Raw genomic sequence first — 22600 nt, forward strand, 5'->3', positions numbered from 1 at the left:
CAATTGTTTCTTCCTTTGTAACCTCTCTCAAATCCATTATTTTCTATTGTAGCCACCAATATGACCTGCCACAGTGTGCAGGGACACAGTAAAATGGTCTTGCTTCTTGTTCCTCTTTGGCCCTTTGGTATACAGCCACACCTTGTACAATCTTGTTTACTCACACCCAGTACATGATACTTGTTCAGAAATTATTTCTTCTCAGAACACTGGTCACAATTTTCCTGTGTTGCTGATGTGTAATTAATTCTCTATAATAGGCCATGAGACTTTTTTTTTTTTGAATTTTTATCATTCCCATTTCCTCCTGTTTAAACTAAATTTCTGAGTACTGAGTCTGCTTCTAGTTGAACTTTTCTTCTTATTTGAATCTTGAAATGACCCCCAAGTCTATTTACTCACTTCCAGATGCTGTAACAGTAATGATTATCTATCTATCTATCATCTATCTATCTATCTATCTATCTATCTATCTATCTATCTATCTATCATCTATCTATCATTTTTCATCTCTTTATGTCTCCTACTCATTTTCCCAAATGTAAATTTGAAGGTAGTTTACAATAAAAACAATTCTAAACATGATAGCTAAAATAATATTAAATTTACAATAAAAGCCCGTTAGCAGTTTGCCCATAATTTCAAGAGTTTTATGAGACTATGGAGATCCATCCATGAAATCAAGAGTGAGATGTCCTGATTTAGAGGAAGAAGAGAAGAGGATTGTGGTAAGGACACGGAACAAGGAATTCAAAACACTAAACTCAGCTCTGAGTGTCCTAGAAAGTAGAACAAGGAAAAGGTAAACCTGGTGAGCTACTCAATCTCATTGTCTGGCAGTACTACTATGTAATCATCACATCACTCTTTAAAGTAGCTAATCTCCTGACTACCTCCTTTTGATGGGATAACAATCGAATCTACTACTTTCTAATAGCCTAGCTCACTTCTTGGTATTGAGTCTTTCTTTCTCAACTCCAATTTTCAATTGCTCATGGATTGTTCATGACAGTTTGCAACTTCAAATCCTTATCAATTCATGCTTACACTATTACAATACTCCTGACTGGTTTCCTTGCCTTCAGACTCACTGCATCACCAATATATTTGTAAACTATCTTCAGGAGATTTTTAGAAATAATATATTTGATCAATGTAATTTTTAGTTCATCTGGTTTCCTTATAAAATTAAGAATCAAGTGTCCCTCTCAGCCTATCATAGTCCTCTGGTTAAAAGGTGTACCTTTTGTAAATTAAAAAAGTTACACATCTTCTTCTAGGTGAAGCAGCACCGTGCTTAAATGCTGCTTTAGATTTCAGTTCCCATGAACATCTTGGATAGTCACTCTTTCATACTGCATAACCCTGTCCGGCAGCCCTGACTTTGTTTACATTACTTCTCTATGCCAAACTTTTATTGAAGGCCCATGGCTTATAACAATGTCATGATCACTTGATTTTTCTTCCATATAAACAGGTCCAAAATAATATGGAAAGGAAAAGATCCAAAAGCAAAAGAAGGTCCCCAAGAGGCACTTAAAATCTTACGCCTGCAAACTATAACTGCATGAATAGTAGAACTGACATTTTGGGAAGGAATTAATGAGACCTACTCCAAATAGCTTACGCACTTTTTTGGTTTCAAAGCTTTGCTCTTTCTGCGTTTAATACGTTATCAGACAAAAGTCAGTTGAATGGTTATTAACGAATCCTTCTAATGGGACCAGTCAATGTCAAGTTTATGAAATCCTGAAAGTTTGTCTTTAGAATCCTTACCACACCTTTCTGCGCAACTTTTTCCAGTTTTTAGGCGTTTTATTTCTCTTCCACCCATGCCTAAAGTTACACAAACAACACATTCCCAATATGGTGTTAAGGATATAATATGTTAAAATTAGCATTTTCAAAGACAAATGTATGAAGAGGGCAATGCTTAACCCCCCACAAATGCCTCAGAAAGCTTTATGAGAGACATCGTTAAGCATATTCTTTCTGGTGACCTCCAAATATTCCATTTTGTTAACCCAATAAGGTTTTTCAAGATTCCCAAGGAAATTCTTATTATTACTACCCATTAACACTTGAAACAGACAATATGGAACAGCACAGCAAATGTTCTAAATACTTCAATATGGCTTAGAAACATTTAGCTCGTATAACCTGTCTAAAAATCGTATTTGACTCACATGCACTCATACATACACAGAGAAAGAAGAAAGAAAGAAAGAAAGAAAGAAAGAAAGAAAGAAAGAAAGAAAGAAAGAAAGAAAGAAAGAAAGAAAGAAAGAAAGAAAGAAAGAAAGAAAGAAAGAGATGATAACAGAGTAAGATGAGTGTGTGCATATCAAGAAGTTCAGTGCATTTTTGACACATTCTCTTTTCAAGCACAATAACAAAGACACATGAGCTTTATGTCATTAGTTAAAAACAGCAGCCATTTCATCTATGGGATCTAGTGATGTTTGGAAGTATAATATCTTCTGTAAGTTTAGCAAGTTATGGAATAGCCTGCTGATAGTATTCAGAGTATTACAAATGAATTCTCCCAAGAAGTAGACTTCTTGCAAGACTGTGAAGCAGGAAGAAGTCATTGGTAAGGAGCAAAACACATGAATAGACAATGGGGAATTATTGTAAAAAAACAATGTTTAATGTTCTCTGTTAAAAAATGATCAGCTTTTTAAAGATATTACAAGTTATTTTTACTTTATTTTTTAACAGCAAAGTAAAATTCTAAGAGTTAAGCTGGATTTTTGCACTTTAAACTTTCAGAATAAACTGAGAAAACTATGGTAATACGTGGCAAATTAAAGTCAGATACTCTGTTCCTGATTGAAGTGTACAAATCATGGAAACTCTGAATTTATCAAAGCCAAAATTTCAATTTTCTTTGCCCACAGTATCCTCTAAAGGGAATGTTTTCCTAAACTGAGTGATGATGACTAACAGTTCTACCTCCCATTAGAGGTAAACGATTTTGTTTTTTTTTCCTGTTTTACTGAATAAACTATGTTACTTCCTTTTGTAGCTGTACAAGCCTACAGTTCTCTACAGGATATCTGGGTAAAAGGGTGAGATTCTTGGATTTCTTTTCATACATTAAAACATCTAACTTAAATATCTCTGTGAATTGAAATCGACAATGTGAATTTCTGCTGTTTCCATTGAAAATGTAATCCTGAATCTGCTAATATCTTCTGAAGTTCTGAAGGATATATTGTTATGAAGAATGGAGACTCCAGTGAGGTAATATCTATTTATAAGTTTAAGTGGTTAACATGTTCACTGAAACTGCTGCATACTTTGTGTAAAGAAATGTGGCTGTCTAGATAGAAAGCTCCTTTCTCTGCAATATGCCATTGATATATAAACCAGGAGACCAGAGTTAAACACTGTTTCTAACAAATCTGTGTTAAAATTATAATAGTCATTGATTAAATGTATTTCTGTTAGTGTGAGCAGTGGGGGAAAAAACTTAAAATTTTAAATCCAGGGTTTTGTCAACCAAATTAAGCTGCATTCAAATGGTAAATACATTTAAATGCCTAAATCTTTTCATAAGATGAGATTTGACAGTTTCCTTTGATTAGGACATTTTTCATGCATGCCTTCTGGGGTCTGAAATGAGAACTTCAAATAGCACAAAAAGATTTTCATCCAGCCATAGAAGCTATCACAGCTGTCAAATCTCAGAGGGGCTGATTCTCAATTTGCAATGAACATTTCCTTGGATGTATTTTTAATTTGAGAACATGGGAAATATTTCAGGAAGGGGCTCCAAGTGCTGTGCTGTCTTTGTTAGAAGGAATTCCTTCCATTTTCCTTATTTGAAATAATAAAACAGCCATTGCCCTTTAAAAAGTCTGCGAATTTCACACATGGAGTTTGATTCTTAAGTATGCAAGATTATTCAGAATAAGTAAAAATTATATAGGTCCTAGAGAAGTTAGTGCAAGTCACCTAAGATCTCCGTGAGATCTGGTAATACTGATACCTTCTGATATGAGCAAATCAGTGTATTTTTTGTACACTGAATTCTCCCAGGTCAGAGTTGGAGATACTAAACTCCCTTTTAGTAAAAGATGCTTAATGGAGATTTTACAGTGAAATATCAGGATAAAGACTTTATTGTACTATTAGCTTTATTTTCCAGAAATGAAATGTAACTAACAGCTGTAGGCTACATAAACATGACTCACAGGATGGCACCATATGCATATTATGGTTGCCAAGTGGCACCATAAAGTAGGATATTGAAAACAGCTCTGCCTAATCTCTCTGACCACAAGTATAGGTGGGGTTTTCCTCCATGGAAGCAGTTCCAAAGTGGCTGAGACATGGGATAATGTATGAAATCCAGGCAGGCTAGGCGGCTGCAGGGCTTTGGGAACCTCCAAAAGAGCTGAGGTCAGCAGTGCTCCTTGGAATGATCTTCCCCAGGAATTGTGCTTTGGTGGGACTATGAAGAAAATATCTCCTCAGCAGACTTGAAAGTTCTGGGTTGAGTTTTTTCTTCCCAATCTTCTTCCTTTCCTCCACCTATCAAGCAAGTTGACTGAGAAGGAGGCTGGCTGTTTAACCAGCTTCTAAGACTGGGTGCTGGGGGTGGGGGGAAGAAATTAATCATCTCTGTATCCTTAATAGCAAAGTTTAGCCTAAATCTGGTGCTTAGTAGAACCTTACGGGGAGGGATGGTTTGCTGTTGGCGGACTGCTGAGGTCTTGCTTTCTGCAGCTGTGAATGTGGGTGTCCTAGAAGACTAGAAATTATTCACTAGGACTAGAGACAGTTTTCCACTTGGTCAAAATTATTGCTTAAGATTGGAAAATAATACTTGCCCCTAATTTCTGGGGGTATTAAATGATGACATATTACTAGAATTAGACTTACAAATTGGCAACAAATTAAAAGTATTATTTTGAGATTGGGAGAAGGCACCCCCAACCTGATGTGTCTCCTAGCCCTACCCGTGTGTCTGCCTCCAACCAGAAATGCCCTTATTAGTAATCTATTTTCAGAGGTTACTTACTGTCTCTCTAAATTCTTATTTCTTGAAGATAAATGTTCTTGGGAGTGGTAAGAAGTCTAAGTGAATGAGTTTATGAGCTAGATTTATCAGTCAGCTGCTAGATTTTCTGAAACAAGAAAAGTTGGCACTTCAGAAGGTACTAGGTAATTGAAAAGAGGGCAATGGGAGCAAAAAGGGAGGTAATGCAGGGTAACGGAAAGGAAACTGACTTCACGTACCCTGCTTACTTATTAAGCAGAAGTGTTTAAGGCACATGTTCCATACCTAGCCAACAACTTATAATTATGAAAAATCCTGGGGTTAAACTTTCTTTCCTGACTTTAGAATACAACAATGATACTGCATCTCTGTAAATCAGAGATTGCAGAGTTGGTAGGAACTTACAATAAGATTTCCTGACTGTCTTGCCTGAGAGCTGGCTCTGATGAGAGATTCAATTCAATGGCTTCAGAATGAGCACATTTTGTTTTTGTTTTTTGTTTTTTGTTTTTGTTTTTTTCCAGAGAGGCTTCTGAAGGATTTGTAATTATACTTGCCAAAACCAGATAGTGATTTGTATGTCAAACAAAACCAAGCAGAAACATATTTCATAATTGTGGATCAACATTTATGACAAATAATAGCATGGGAAGCCACGATTTGGTAGATCATAACACGATTCCTCCAAAATGTGTTACACATGAAAAACCTGAGATAAGTCCTTTCTGATTGGTTTCTTCATGGAGCCAGCCAATTAGGCTTCAATGCATATCAGGAGGAAGGCTTTTTTTCTCACTTTTTTTTTGAAATATTTTTAGACCCACAAGAAGTTATAAAAAATAGTATAGAGCATCCCCATATACCCTTCACCCGGATTTCCACAATGATAAAATCTTTAAAAAACTGTAGTACATTATCAAAACCAGGAAACTGATATTGATATAATACTATTAACTAGACTGTAGACCTTATTTAGATTCTGTCAGTTTTTACATGTACTCATTTGTATGTGTTTGTATGTATAATTCTATAAAATTTTATCATATGTGTATATTTGTGTAACCACAACCACAGTCAAGATTCATAAGTGTTCCATCATCCACAACAACAAAAAATACATTTGTGCTACAACTTTACAACACAAATTCCTCCCATCCCTAACACTCTGGCAACTACTGATATTTCTCCATCTCTATAATTCTATCATTTTGAGGATGTTATACAAATGTAACCATTTCAGACTGGCTTTTTTCACTTAGGACACAGTCCTTGAGACCTATGCAAGTTATTGTATGTATCATTAGTTGCTTCATTTTTATTGCTAAATACTATTAGAATGTATGTATATACCACAGGAAGCTTATCCATTCATCCACTGAAGGGTATTTGGGTTGTTTCCATCTTTAGAATATTACAAATAAAGCTTCTATGAAAATTCATATACAAGTTTTTTTGTGGACATGTCTTTTTAAAAATATCTTTATTGGAGTATAATTGCTTTACAATGTCATGCTAGTTTCTGCTGTACAACAATGTGAAACAGCTATATGTATACATATATCCCCATATCCCCTCCCTCTTGAGCCTCTCTCCCACCTTCCCTATTCCACCTCTCTAGGTCAGCACAAAGCATCGAGCTGATCTCCCTGTGCTACACAGCAGCTTCCCACTAGCCATACATTTTACATTTGGTAGTGTATATATGTCAGTGCTACTCTGTCACTTCATCCCAGCTTACCCTTTCCCCCCTGTGTCTTCAAGTCCATTCTCTATATCTGCGCCTTTATTCCTGTGCTGCTACTAGGTTCACCAGTACCGTATTTTTAGATTCCACGTATGTGTGATAGCATCTGGTATTTGTTTTTCTCTTTCTGACTTACTTCACTCTGTATGACAGACTCTAGGTCCATCTACCTCATTACAAATAACTCAGTTTCATTCCTTTTTATGGCTGAGTAATATTCCATTGTATATATATGTGGCACATCTTCTTTATCCATTCATCTGTTGATGGACATTTAGGTTGCTTCCATGTCCTGGATATTGTAAATAATGCTGCAATGAATATTGTGGTACATGCATCTTTTTGAATTATGGTTTTCTCAGGGTATATACCCAGTAGTGGGATTGCTGGGTCATATGGTAGTTCTATTTTTAGTTTTTTAAGGAACCTCCATACTGTTCTCCATAGTGGCTGTATCAATTTATATTCCCACCAACAGTGTAGGAGAGTTCCCTTTTCTTGTGGACATGTCTTGATTTCTCTTCAATATTTACTTAAATACCAGAGTGGAATTTCTAGGTTATATAGTAAGTACATGCTTAGTTTTGCAAAAAACTGTCAAAATGTTTTCCAGTTAGTTGTACCATTTACCATTTCTAACAGCAGCACATTTGAGATCCAGTTCTTAATCCCAGTCAGTACTTGCTATTGTCAGCATTTTTTATTTTATACATTCTAATAGGTATATCATGATATCTCATTGGGGTTCTAAATCACATTTTTCTAATGACTAGTGATGTTGAATATCTTTTCATTTGCTTTTCAGGATATTGGCTATTCATGTCCTTTGTCAATTTTTCTTGTTTTTAAATTGAAGTATAATTGACATACAATATTATGTTAGTTTCATGTATACAACATAGTGATTTGGTAATCAAATACATTACAAAATGATCACCACAATAACTAGTAACCATCTATAACCATACAGAATTATTAAAGTATTTTTGACTATATTTATTATGCTATATATTATATCCCTGTGACTTATTTTATAACAGGAAGTTTGTACCCCTTAATGCCTATTTTGCCCAACCCCACATCCCCTCCTTTCTGGCAACCACCAATTTTTCTCTGTATCTATATGTCTGTTTCTATTTTGTTGTGTTTGTTCATTTGTTTTGTTTTTTAGAATCCATATATAGGTGATATCATATAGCACTTGTTTTTCTCTGTCTGACTTATTTCATTTAGCATAATATGCTCTAGGATGATCCAGGCGTCACATATGGAAGATTTCATTCTTTTTTATGGCTGAGTAATATGTGATATATATATATCAAATCTTACTTACCTATTCATATATTTTTTATTTTAACATCTTTATTGGAGTATAATTGCTTTACAATGGTTTGTTAGTTTCTGCTCTATAACAAAGTGAATCAGCTATACGTAAACCTACATCCCCATATCTCCTCCCTCTTGCATCTCCTTCCCACCCTCCCTATACCACCCCTCTAGGTGGACACAAAGCACCGAGCTGATCTCCCTGTGCTATGTGGCTGTTTCCCACTAGCTATCTATTTTACATTTGGTAGTGTATATATGTCCATGCCACTCTCTCACTTCGTCCCAGCTTCCCCTTCCCCTTCCCCGTGTCCTCAAATCCATTCTCTACATCTGCGTCTTTATTCCTGTCCTGCCCCTAGGTTATTCAGAACCATTTTTATTTTAGATTCCATATGTATGTGTTAGCATACGATATTTGTATTTCTCTTAAATCTCCACAATTTATTCATATCTTGATGGACATTTAGGATGCTTCCATATCTTGGCAATTGTAAATAATGCTGCAGTGAACATAGGGGTACCTATATCTTTTTAAAAATTTATTCATTTATTTATTTTTGGGTGCACTGGGTCTTCGTTGCTGCATGCGGGCTTTCTATAGTTGCAGTGCGTGGGGGCTACTCTGTTGTGGTGGGCAGGCTTCTCATTGCAGTGGCATCTCTTGTTGCGGAGCATGGCCTCTAAGCACGTGGGCTTCAGTGGTTGCAGCATGCAGGCTCAGTAGCTGTGGCTCTTGGGCTCTAGAGTGCAGGCTCAGTAGTTGTGGCACACGGTATTAGCTGCTCCGTGGCATGTGGGATCTTCCCGGACCACGGCTCGAACCCGTGTCCCCTGCATTGGCAGGAGGATTATTAACCACCACAATACCAGGGAAGTCCAGGGGTGCATATATATCTTTTTGAACAAGTGTTCTTGTTTTCTTAAGGTAAGTACCCAGAAGGGGAATTGCTGGATTGTTTGGTAGTTCTATTTTTAATATTTTGAGGATCCTATACTTTTTTCCATAGTGACTGCACCAACTTATATTCCCACCAATACTGCACTAGGGCTCTCTTTTCTCCACATCCTCACCAACACTTCTTAATTGTTGTCTTTTTGATGATAGCCATTCTGACAGGTGTTAGGTCGTATCTCATTGCGGTTTTGATTTGCATTTCCCTGATGGTTAGTGATGTTGAGAATCTTTTCAAGTGTCTGTTGGCCATTGGTATGCCTTCTTTAGAAAAATATCTATTCAGGTCCTCAGCTCTTTTTTTAATTAGATTGCATTTTTTGATGTTGTGTTATATGATTTCTTTATATATTTTGGATATTAACCCCCCATGAGATATATAATTTGCAAATATATTCCCCCATTTAATAGGTTGCTTTTTTATTTTGTTGATGGTTTCCTTTGCTGTGCAAAAGTTTTTTTAGTTTGGTACAGTTCCAGTTAAAAAAAAATAATTTAGTTTTGTTGCCCTTGCCTAAGAAGACAGATCCAAAGAAATATTATTAAGACTAATAAAAAATATCATACTTCCCATGTTTTCTTCTAGGGGTTTTATGGCTTCTGGTCTTACATTTAAGTCTTTAATTCATTTTGAGTTTATTTTTGTATATGGTGTAAGAAAATGGTCCAGTTACATTCTTTTACATGTAGCTGTCTAGTTTCCCAGCACCATTTATTAAAGAGGCTGTTTTTCCCATTGAATATTCTTACCTCCTTTATTGAAAATTAATTGAGCACACAAGAATGGGCTTACTTTGTGGCTTTTTATTCTGTTCCATTGATCTATCTTTCTGCTTTTCTGCCAGTATGATACTGTTTTGATTACTATAGCTTTGTAGTATAGTTTGAAAACAGGAACATGAAACCTCCACTTCTGTTCTTCTTTCTCAAGATTTCTTTGCCTATTCAGGGTCTTCTGTGGTTCCATACAAATTTTAAGATAATTTGTTCTAGTTATTTGAAAAATGCCATTGGTGTTTTGATAGGGATTGCATTGAATATGTAGATTGCCTTGGGTAGTATGGATAATTTAACAAAACTAATTCTCCTAATCAATGAGCATGCAATATCATTCCATTTATTTGTGTCCGCAGTTTCCTTCATTAATGACTTATAGTTCTCAGAGTACAGGTCTTCCACTTCCTTGGTTAAATTTTATCCTAGGTATTCTAATATTTTTTTAACATCTTTATTGGAGTATAACTGGTTTACAATGGTGTGTTAGTTTCTGCTTTATAACAAAGTGAATCAGTTATACATATATATATGTTCTCATATCTCTTCCCTCTTGCGTCTCCCTCCGTCCTACCCTCCCTATCCCACCCCTCTAGATGGTCACAAAGCACCGAGCTGATCTCCCTGTGCTCTGCGGATGCTTCCCTCTAGCTATCTATTTTACATTTGGTAGTGTATACATGTCCATGCCACTCTCTCACCCTGTCACGTCTTACCCCTCCCCCTCCCCATATCCTCAAGTCCATTCTCTAGTAAGTCTGTGTCTTTATTCCCTTCTTACCACTAGGTTCTTCATGACCTTTTTATTCCCCTTAGATTCCATATATATGTGTTAGCATACTGTATTTGTTTTTCTCTTTCTGACTTACTTCACTCTGTATGACAGACTTTAACTCCATCCAACTCACTACAAATACCTCCATTTCGTTTCTTTTTATGGCTGAGTAATATTCCATTGCATATATGTGCCACATCTTCTTTATCCATTCATCTGTTGATGGACACTTAGGTTGCTTCCATGTCCTGGATATTGTAAACGTTGTTGCAATGAACATTGTGGTACACGACTCTTCTTGAATTATGGTTTTCTCAGGGTATATGCCCAGTAGTGGGATTGCTGGGTCGTATGGTAGTTCTATTTGTAGTTTTTTAAGGAACCTCCATACTGTTCTCCATAGTGGCTGTATCAATTTACATTCCCACCAACAGTGCAAGAGGGTTCCCTTTTCTCCACACCCTCTCCAACATTTATTGTTTCTAGATTTTTTGATGATGGCCATTCTGACGGGTGTGAGATGATATCTCATTGTAGTTTGATTTGCATTTCTCTAATGGTTAATGATGTTGAGCATTCTTTCATGTGTCTGTTGGCAATCTGTATATCTTCTTTGGAGAAATGTCTCTTTAGGTCTTCTGCCCATTTTTGGATTGGGTTGTTTGTTTTTTTGTTATTGAGCTGCATGAGCTGATTGTAAATCTTGGAGATTAATCCTTTGTCAGTTGCTTCATTTGCAAATATTTTCTCCCATTCTGAGGGTTGTCTTTTGGTCTTGTTTATGGTTTCCTTTGCTGTGCAAAAGCTTTTAAGTTTCATTAGGTCCCATTTGTTTATTTGTGTTTTTATTTCCATTTCTTTAGGAGTTGGGTCAAAAAGGATCTTGCTGTGATTTATGTCAGAGAGTGTTCTGCCTATGCTTTCCTCTACTAGTTTGATAGTGTCTGGCCTTACATTTAGGTCTTTAATCCATTTTGAGTTTATTTTGGTGTATGGTGTTAGGGAGTGTTCTAATTTCATACTTTTACATGTACCTGTCCAGTTTTCCCAGGATCACTTATTGAAGAGGCTGTCTTTTCTCCACTGTATATGCTTGCATCCTTTATCAAAGATAAGGTGACCATATGTTCGTGGCTTTATCTCGGGGCTTCCTATCCTGTTCCATTGATCTATGTTTCTGTTTTTGTGTCAGTACCAAACTGTCTTGATTACAGTAGCTTTGTAATATAGTCTGAAGTCAGGGAGCTGGATTCCTCCAGCAACATTTTTCGTTCTCAAGATTGCTTTGGCTATTCGAGGTGTTTTTTGTTTCCATACAAATTGTGAATTTTTTTGTTCTAGTTCTGTGAAAAATGCCAGTGGTAGTTTGATAGGAATTGCATTAAATCTGTAGATTGCTTTAGGTAGTAGAGTCATTTTCACAATGTTGATTCTTCTAATCCAAGAACATGGTATATCTCTCCATTTATTTGTATCATCTTTAATTTCTTTCATCAGTGTCCTATAATTTTCTGCATACAGGTCTTTTGTCTCCTTAGGTAGGTTTATTCCTAGATATTTTATTCTTTTTGTTGCAATGGTAAAAGGGAGTGTTTTCTCAATTTCACTTTCAGATTTTTCATCATTAGTATATAGGAGTGCAAGAGATTTCTGTGCATTAATTTTGTATCCTGCTACTTTACCAAATTCATTGATTAGCTCTAGTAGTTTTCTAGTAGCATCCTTAGGATTGTCTATGTATAGTATCATGTCATCTGCAAACAGTGACAGCTTTACTTCTTCTTTTCCAATTTGGATTCCTTTTATTTCCTTTTCTTCTCTGATTGCTGTGGCTAACACTTCCAAAACTATGTTGAATAATAGTGGTGACAGTGGGCAACCTTGTCTTGTTCCTGATCTTAGTGGAAATGGTTTCAGTTTTTCACCATTGAGGACAATGTTGGCTGTGGGTTTGTCATATATGGCCTTTATTATGTTGAGGAAAGTTCCTCTATGCTTACTTTCTGCAGGGCTTTGATCATAAATGGGTGTTGAATTTATCGAAAAATTTCTCTGCATCTATTGAGACGATCATTTGGTTTTTCTTCTTCAATTTGTTAATATGATGTATCACGTTGATTGATTTGCGTATATTGAAGAATCCTTGCATTCCTGGAATAAACCCCACTTGATCATGGTGTATGATCCTTTTAATGTGCTGTTGGATTCTGTTTGCTAGTATTTTGTTGAGGATTTTTTCATCTATGTTCATCAGTGATATTGGCCTGTAGTTTTCTTTCTTTGTGACATCTTTGTCAGGTTTTGGTATCAGGGTGATGGTGGCCTCGTAGAATGAGTTGGGGACGGTTCCTCCCTCTACAATATTTTGGAAGAGTTTGAGAAAGATAGGTGTTAGGTCTTCTCTAAATGTTTGATAGAATTCGCCTGTGAAGCCATCTGGTCCTGGGATTTTGTTTGTTGGAAGATTTTTAATCACAGTTTCAATTTCAGTGCTTGTGATTGGTCTGTTCATATTTTCTATTTCTTCCTGGTTCAGTCTCGGAAGGTTGTGCATTTCTAAGAATCTGTCCATTTCTTCCAGGTTGTCCATTTTATTGGCATAGTGTTGCTTGTAGTAATCTCTCATGATCCTTTGTATTTCTTCAGTGTCAGTTGTTCCTTCTCCTTTTTCATTTGTAATTCTATTGATTTGAGTCTTCTCCCTTTTTCTCTTGATGAGTCTGGCTAATGGTTTATCAGTTTTGTTTATCTTCTCAAAGAACAAGCTTTTAGTTTTATTGATCTTTGCTTTTGTCTCCTTCATTTCTTTTTCATTTATTTCTGATCTGATCTTTATGATTTCTTTCCTTCTGCTAGCTTTGGGGTATTTTTGTTCTTCTTTCTCTAATTGCTTTAGGTGCAAGATTTGGTTGTTTATTTGAGATGTTTCCTGTTTCTTGCGGTAGGCTTGTATTGCTATAAACTTCCCTCTTAGCTCTGCTTTTGCTGCATCCCATAGGTTTTGGGTCGTCCTGCCTCCATTGTCATTTGTTTCTAGGTATTTTTTGATTTCCCCTTTGATTTCTTCAGTGATCACTTCGTTATTAAGTAGTGTATTGTGTAGCCTCCATGTGTTTGTATTTTTTACAGATCTTTTCCTGTAATTGATATCTACTCTCATAGCATTGTGGTCAGAAAAGATAATTGATACGATTTCAATTTTCTTAAATTTACCAAGGCTTGCTTTGTGACGCAAGATATGATATATCCTGGAGAAAGTTCCATGAGCACTTGAGAAAAATGTGTATTCTGTTGTTTTTGGGTGGAATGTCCTAGAAATATCAATTATGTCCATCTTGTTTAATGTATCATTTAAAGCTTGTGTTTCCTTATTTATTTTCATTTTGGATGATCTGTCCATTCATGAAAGTGGGGTGTTAAAGTCCCCTACTATGATTGTGTTACTGTTTATTTCGCCTTTTATGGCTGTTAGTATTTGCCATATGTATTGAGGTGCTCCTATGTTGGGTGCATAAATATTTACAATTGTTATACCTTCTTCTTGGATCGATCCCTTGATCATTATGTAGTGTCCTTCTTTGTCTCTTGTAATAGTCTTTATTTTAAAGTCTATTTTGTCTGATATGAGAATTCCTACCCCAGCTTTCCTTTGATTTCCATTTGCATGGAATATCTTTTTCCATCCCCTCACTTTCAGTGTGTATGTGTCCCTAGGTCTGAAGTGGGTCTCTTGTAGACAGCATATATATGGGTCTTGTTTTTGTATCCATTCAGCCAGTCTGTGTCTTTTGGTGCGAGGATTTAATCCATTTACATTTAAGGTAATTATCGATATGTATTTTCCTATTCCCATTTTGTTAAATGTTTTGGGTTTGTTATTGTAGGAGTTTCCCTTCCCTTGTGTTTCTTGCCTAGAGTACTTCCTTTAGCATTTGTTGTAAAGCTGGTTTGGTGGTGCTGAACTCTTTCAGCTTTTGCTTGTCTGTAAATGTTTTAATTTCTCAATCAAATCTTAATGAGATCCTGGCTGGGTTGAGTAATCTTGGTTGTAGGTTTTTGTCCTTCATCATTTTACATATGTCCTTCCATTCCCTTCTGGCTTGCAGAGTTTCTGCTGAAAGATCAGCTGTTAACCTTATGGGGATTCCCTTGTGTGTTATTTGTTGTTTTTCCCTTGCTGCTTTTAATATGTTTTCTTTATATTTAATTTTTGATAGTTTGATTAATATGTGTCTTGGCGTGTTTCTCCTTGGGTTTATCCTGTATGGGACTCTCTGTGCTTCCAGTACTTCAATAACTATTTCCTTTCCCATATTAGGGAAGTTTTCAACTATAATCTCTTCAAATATTTTCTCAGTCCCTTTCTTTTTCTCTTCTTCTTCTGGGACCCCTATAATTCGAATGTTGGTGCGTTTAATGCTGTCCCAGAGGTCTCTGAGACTGTCCTCAATTCTTTTCATTCTTTTTTCTTTATCCTGCTCTGCAGTAGTCATTTCCACCATTTTATCTTCCAGGTCACTTATCCGTTCTTCTACCTCAGTTATTCTGCCATTGATCCCATCTAGAGTATTTTTAATTTCATTTATTGTGTTTTTCATCGTTGCTTGGTTCCTCTTTAGTTCTTCTACGTCCCTGTTAAATGTTTCTTGCATTTTGTCTATTCTACTTCCAAGATTTTGGTTCATCTTTACTCTCATTTTTCTTAATTCTTTTTCAGGTAGACTGCCTATTACCTCTTCATTTGTTAGGTATGGTGTGTTTTGACCCTGCTCCTTCATTTGCTGTGTGTTTTTCTGTCTTCTCATTTTGCCTATCTTACTGTGTTTGGGGTCTCCTTTTCACAGGCTGCAGGTTCATAGTTCCCATTGTTTTTGGTGTCTGTCCCCGGTGGCTAATGTTGGTTCAGTGGGTTGTGTAGGCTTCCTGGTGGAGGGGACTAGTGCCTGTGTTCTGGTGGATGAAGCTGGATCTTTTCTTTCTGGTGGGCACGTCCACGTCTGGTGGTGTGTTTTTGGGTATCTGTGGCCTTATTATGATTTTAGGCAGCCTCTCTGCTAATGGATGTGGCTGTGTTCCTGTCTTGCTAGTTGTTTGGCATAGGGTGTCCGGCACTGTAGCTTGCTGGTCGTTGAGTGAAGCTGGGTCTTGATGTTGAGATGGAGATCTCTGAGAGATTTTTGCCATTTGGTATTACGTGGAGCTGGGAGGTCTCTTGTGGACCAGTGTCCTGAAGTTGGCTCTCCCACCTCAGAAGCACAGCCGTGATGCCTGGCTGGTGCACCAAGAGCCTTTCATCCACATGGTTCAGAATAAAAGGGAGAAAAAATAGAAAGAAAGAAAGCAAGAGGATAAAATAAAATTAAATAAAGCTATTAGAATAAAAAATAAGAAAAAAATTATTAAGAAAACATTTATTAAGAAAAAATTTTTGTTTTAATTTTTTAAAATAAATTTATTTATTTTTTATAATAAAAACAAGAAAACAATTATTAAGAAAAAATTTAAGAAAAAAAATTTTGATTTTTTAAAATAAAAAAAATTTTAAATAAAAAATAAGGAAAAAAGTATTAAGAAAAATTTATTAAGAAAAAAATTTTTTAAGTAAAAAAAAAAAAACAACAAAAAAACGGACGGACCAAACCCTAGGACAAATGGTGGAAGCAAAGTTATACAGACAAATTCTCACCCAGAATCATATACATATACGCTCACAAAAAAAAGAAAAGGGGAAAAAATAATATATCCTGCTCCCAATGTCCACCTCCTGAATTTGGGATTATTCGTTGTCTATTCAGGTATTCAACAGATGCAGGGTACACCCAATTGATTGTGGAGCTTTAATCCGCTGCTTCTGAGGCTGCTGGGAGACATTTCCCTTTCTCTTCTTTGTTCGCACAGCTCTCGGGTTTCAGCCTTGGATTTGGACACGCTTCTGCATGTAGGTCGCCTGAGGGCATCTGTTCCCCTCCCAGACAGAACGGGGTTAAAGGAGCAGCTGCTTCGGGGGCTCTGGTCCACTCAGGCGGGGGCGAGTGAAGTGTACAGATGCGGGGCGAGCCTGCGACGGCAGAGGCCGGCGTGACGTTGCAGCAGCCTGAGGCGCGCCATGCGTTCTCCTGGGGAAGCTGTCCCTGGATCACAGGAGCCTGGCAGTGGTGGGCTGCACTGGCTCCCGGGAGAGGAGGTGTGGATAGTGACCTGTGCTCGCACACAGGCTTCTTGGTGGCGGCAGCAGCAGCCTTAGCGTCTCATGCTCGTCTCTGGGGTCCGCGCTGATAGCCGCGGCTCGTGCCCGTCTCTGGAGCTCGTTTAGGCGGCACCCTGAATCCCCTCTCCTTGCGCACCGTGAAACAAAGAGGCAAGAAAAAGTCTCTTGCCTCTTCGGCAACTGCAGACTTTTTCCCAGACTCCCTCCCGACTAGCTGTGGTGTGCTAACCCCTTCAGGCTGTGTTCACGTCGCCAACCCCAGTCCTCTTCCTGGGATCCGACTGAAGCCCGAGCCTCAGCTCCCAGCCCCCGCCCGCCCCTGCGGGGGAGCAGACAAACCTCTCAGGCTGGTGAGTGCTGCTCGGCACTGATCCTCTGTGCGGGAATCTCTCCGCTTTGCCCTCTGCACCCCTATTGCTGCGCTCTCCTCCATGGCACTGAAGCTTCCCTCCTCCGCCACCCACAGTGTCTGCCTGCGAAGGGGCTTCCTAGTGTGTGGAAACCTTTCCTCCTTCACAGCTCCCTCCCACTGGTGCAGGTCCCGTCCCTATTCTTTTGTCTCTGTTATTTCTTTTTTCTTTTGCCCTACCCAAGTACGTGGGGAGTTTCTTGCCTTTTGGGAGGTCTGACGTCTTCTGCCAGCGTTCAGTGGGTGTTCTGTAGGAGCAGTTCCACCTGTAGGTGTATTTCTAATGTATCTGTGGGAAGGAAGGTGATCTCAGCATCTTACTCTTCCGCCATCTTGCCCCCCTCCCTCTATTATTTTTATGCAATTGTAAATGTGATTGTTTTCTTCATTTCTTTTTCTGATAGACTGTTATTAGTGTATACAAGTTCTATAGATCTGTATATAACTTTGTATCCTGCCACTCTACTGAATTACATTATTAGTACTAATAAATGTTTTGTTGGGGTTTATAGGTTTTGTCATCTGCAGAGAGTGAAGTTTTATTTCTTTCTTTCCAATTTGGATGTTCTTATTTATTTTTCTTGTCTGATTGCTATGGCTAGAAATTCAAATATTATGTTCAATAAAAGTTGCAAGAGTGGGCATCCTGTCTTCTTCCTGATTTTAGAGGAAAAGCTTTCAGCTTTTCACCACTGAGTATGATGCTAGCTGTGAGTTTCTCATATATGACCTTTATTGTGCTGAGGTATCTTTTCTCTGTACTCACTTTGTTGAGATTATTTTTTATCATAAATACATGTTAAATTTTGAAAAAAGCTTTTTCTGCATCTTTTGATGTAATCATATTACTTTTGTCCTTCATTTTATTAATGTGGTATATCATGTTGATTGATTTGTGGGTATTGAACCATCCTTGCATCCTTGGGATAAATCCCAGTTGATCATTGTATATAATCCTTTCAATGTATATTTGAATTTGGCTTGCTAATATTTTTTGAGGATTTTTTTCATCTATGTTCATCAGGGATATTGACCTGTATTTTATGGTTTTTGTAGTATCTTTGTCTGGTTTTATTATCAGGGAAATGTTCACCTTATCAGATGAGTTGGAATATATTCTCTCTTCCTCTGTTTCTGGAACAGATTTATAGAATTGTTATTATTTCTTCATTTAATGTTTGGTAGAATTCGTCTGTGAATACATCTAGGTGTGAAAATTTATTTTTTGTAAGTTTTTAACTTTATAATGTCAAGTTCTCTAATAGCTATGGGAATATTCAGATTATATATTTTCTCTTGACTGAGTTTGGTCATTTGTAATTTTTAAGAAATTGGTACATTTCATCTAAGTTTTCAAAAATTTTTTTCTCATGACTTTATTTTCCTGAACAAAGCAACTAAATATAGATGAGAATAAAACCAACTTGCTGTTTCCTTCCACAATTTATATAGCTTTTTAGATTTACATAAACTATATTATAAATATGCAAGATTAACTGTGCTAAACTATGTTGAACTACAGCAATTATTTACTTGATTTCATTTGTTATGTTGCTAAAACCTTCCTTTTATTTATTTTTTGTCTAAAAATTGCCAAAAACCATCTTTCCTTTCCTATTACCATAACAGAATTTCAGATCTACTTTGTTTCTTATTAAGCTTACTATCTATTCTCTGAGTCCATGAAATCTTGGAATTGATACTGCTTTATGTATGAGATGGTCAATAATATTATTCTTTTACTTTGAATTCACCTCTTGCTAATACTAGTACTCTTTTCTAAAAATAAATTTTATTGGAGTGTAGTTGATTTACAATGTTGTGCTAAAGTGAATCAGTTATGTACATACATATATCAACTGTTTTTAAGATTCTTTACCCATATAGGCCATTACAGAGTACTGAGTAGAGTTCCCTGTGCTATACAGTAGGTGCTTATTAGTTATCTATTTTATATATAGTAGTGTGCATATGTCAATCCCAATCTTCCAGTTTATCCCTCCCCCCATTACCCCGGTAACCATAAGTTTGTTTTCTACATCTATAACTCTATTTCTATTTTGCAGATAATTTCATTTTTACACTTTCTTTAAATTCCACATATAAGCGTTATCATATGATATTTGTCTTTCTCTGTCTGACTTAGTTTACTCAGTATGACAATCTCTAGGTCCATTCATGTTGCTGCAAATGGCATTATTTTGTTCTCTTCTATGTCTGAGTAGTATTCCATTGCATATGTGTAGAACATCTCCTTTATCCATTCATCTGTTGAAGGACATTTAGGTTGCTTCCATGTCCTGGCTATTGTAGATAGTGCTGCAATGAACATTGGGGGGCATGTACTCTTTTGAATTATGGCTTTCTCTGGATATATGCCCAGGAGTGGGATTGCTGCATCATATGGTAGCTCTATTTTTAGATTTTTAAGGAACCTCCATACTGTTCTCCGTAGTGGCTGTACCAATTACATTCCCACAAACAGTGTAGGAGGGTCCCCTTCTCTCCACACCCTCTCCAGCATTTATTGTTTGTAGACTTTTTGATGATGACCTTTCTGACTGGTGAGGTGATAACTCATTGTAGTTTTGATTTGCATTTCTCTAATAATTAGTGATGTTGAGTATATTTTCATGTGCTTTTAGGCCATCTGTCTGTCATTTTTTCGATTGGGTTGTTTGGTTTTTTTTTTGATATTGAGCTGCATGAGCTGTCTATATATTTTGGAGACTAATCCCTTGTTGGTTGCTTCTTTTGCAAATACTTTCTCCCATTCTGAGGATTGTCATTTTGTTTTCTTTATGGTTTTATTTGCTGTGCAAAAGCTTTTAAGTTTAATTAGGTCCCATTTATTTATTTTTATTTTTATTTTTATTACTCTAAGAGTTGCATCAAAAAATATCTTGCTGCAATTTATGTCAAAGAATGCTCAGCCTATGTTTTCCTCTACTGTTTTTATAGTATCTGGCCTTACATTTAGGTCTTTAATCCATTTGGAGTTTATTTTTGTGCATGGTGTTGGGGGTGTTCTACTTTCATTTGTTTACATGTAGCTGTCCTGTTTTCCAAGCACCACTTGTTGAAGAGACTTTCTTTTCTCCATTGTGTATTCTTGCCTCTTTTGTCATAGATTAGGTGACCACAGGTGCATGGGTTTATCTCTGGAGTTTCTATTCTGTTCCATTGATCTATATTTCTGTTTTTGTGCCAGTACCATACTATTTTGATGACTGTCACTTTGTATTATAGTCCGAAGTCAGGGAGCCTGATTCCTCCAGCTCCGTTTTTCTTTCTCAAGATTGCTTTGGTTATTCATGGTATTTTGTGTTCCAAAACAGCTTGTAAGATTTTTTGTTCTAATTCTGTGAAAAATGTCATTGGTAATTTGATCAGGTTTGCATTGAATCTGTAGATTGCCTTGGGTAGTACAATAAGTCCCTTACATATGAACGAGTTCTGTTCCGAGAGCGTGTTTGTAAGTACAATTTGTTCGTAAGTCCAACAAACTTAGCCTGGGTACCCAACAAACACAGTTGGCTATATAGTACTGTACTGTAATACTTTTCCCACAAATAATACATAAAAAACAAATAAACACACATAAAAACACTTTTAATCTTTCAGTACAGTACCTTGATAGTACAGTAGTACAGTACAACAGCTGGCATACAGGGGCTGGCATCAAGTGAACAGGCAAGAAGAGTTACTGACTGGAGGAGGGAGAGGAGGTGGGAGATGGTAGAGCTGAAGGGTCATCAGCAGTAGGAGATGGAGTGCAAGCTGCAATTTCACTCATGCCTGACGTTGATGACACAGGTTCTGGTTCCTTGCTGGATTCAATTCTATCTACCCTCTTGAAAAAATGATTCAGTGATGTCTGGATAATAACTCTTTTTCCTCATTATAGATGACATGGTAGCAATAGACTGCTTTCTGAAGAGCTGCTGCAACCTTCTAGTACCAATCTATTTTCAGGTCCTGTGCCTAAAAAACTAACAGTGCCTCCTCAAATAAAGAAAATACGCTTGCCTTTTCCTGCACTGTGGATCTCTTCAGTTCTACAGTTACTTCTTCCTCTTGTCTCTCTTCTTACTTTCTCTGGGCCTACAATCCTGGTGTTTCTTATCAGTACCAGCTACATCACCAATGTTTTTATTCTTGCTTCTGGATATCCTGGGCTTGAAATAAAGATACTATACTACTGTACCCTATACAGTACTATACAGTAAAGAACACAAAAGCACAACCACTTGTAGAGGATGCACACACGTGAAAATATACACCAGATATGTGAATTAACTTCTTTCATCGGGCATGCAAACTCACGTTCCCATCTTTGAAAGTTTGCAACTTGAAGGTTCGTATGCAGGGGACTTACTGTATAGTCATTTTCACAGTATTGATTCTTCCAATCCAAGAACATGGTATATCTCTCCAACTGTTTATGTCATCTTTTATATCTTTCATCAGTATCTTACAATTTTCTGAGTATAGGTCCTTTGCCTCCTTAAGGTAGGTTTATTCCTAGGTATTTTATTTTTTGATGCAATGATAAATGGGATTGTTTCTTTGATTTCTCTTTCTGATTATTCATTGTTAATGTATAGGAATGCAAAAGATTTCTCTGCATTAATTTTGTATCCTGCAACTTTACTGAATTAATTTATTAGCTCTAGTATTTTTCTGGTAGCATCTATAGGGTTTTCTATGTACAGCATCATGTCATTTGCAGCCAGTGACCGGTTTTCTTCTTCTTTTCCAGTTTGGATTCCTTTTATTTCTTTAGCTTCTCTGATTGCCATGGCTAGGACTTCCCAAACTGTGCTGAATAATGGTGGTGAGAGTGGACATCCCTGTCTTGTTCCCGATCTTAGAGGACATGTGTTCAGCTTTTCTGCACTGAGAATGATGTTTGCTGGGGGTTTGTCATATATGGACTTTACCATTCTGAGGCAGGTTGCCTCTATGCCCACTTTATGGAGAGTTTTTATCATAAATTGGTGTTGAATTTTGTCCAAAGCCTTTTCTGCATCTAATGAGATGATCATATGGTTTTTATTCTTCGATGTGTTGATGTGGTGTATTACATTGACTGATCTGTGGATATTGAAAAATTCTTGTATCATCACTGAAATAAATCCCAGTTGATCATGGTGTGTGATCCTTTTAATGTGTTGTTGACTTCTGTTTGGTAGTATTTTGTTGAGGATTTTTGCGTGTATGTTCATCAGTGATATCATCCCATAATTTTCTTTTTTCTTGAAAGCTTTTTCTGGTTTTGGTATCAGAGTTATGGTGGCCTCGTAGAATGACCTTGGGAGTGTTCACTCCTCTGCAAATTTTTGGAAGAGTTTCAGAATGGTAGGTGTTAACTCCTCTCTAAATGTTTGATAGAATTCAC

At 36.9% G+C, this 22600-nt stretch overlaps 1 pseudogene across 1 annotated transcript in view; it reads left to right on the forward strand.

The window, feature by feature from the left end:
- Positions 1-2317: 2317 nt before the first annotated feature.
- LOC309653056 (putative P2Y purinoceptor 10) overlaps positions 2318-22600 on the forward strand; it is an 82787-nt pseudogene continuing 62504 nt past the window's right edge. Inside the window, exon 1 of the transcript XR_014268766.1 lies at positions 2318-3246. The product of XR_014268766.1 is annotated as a putative P2Y purinoceptor 10 (transcript). The remainder of the gene's footprint in view (positions 3247-22600) is intronic.

This window comes from Balaenoptera physalus (assembly GCF_965194825.1).
Source record: "Balaenoptera physalus genome assembly, chromosome: X".
Classification (NCBI taxonomy): domain Eukaryota; kingdom Metazoa; phylum Chordata; class Mammalia; order Artiodactyla; family Balaenopteridae; genus Balaenoptera; species Balaenoptera physalus.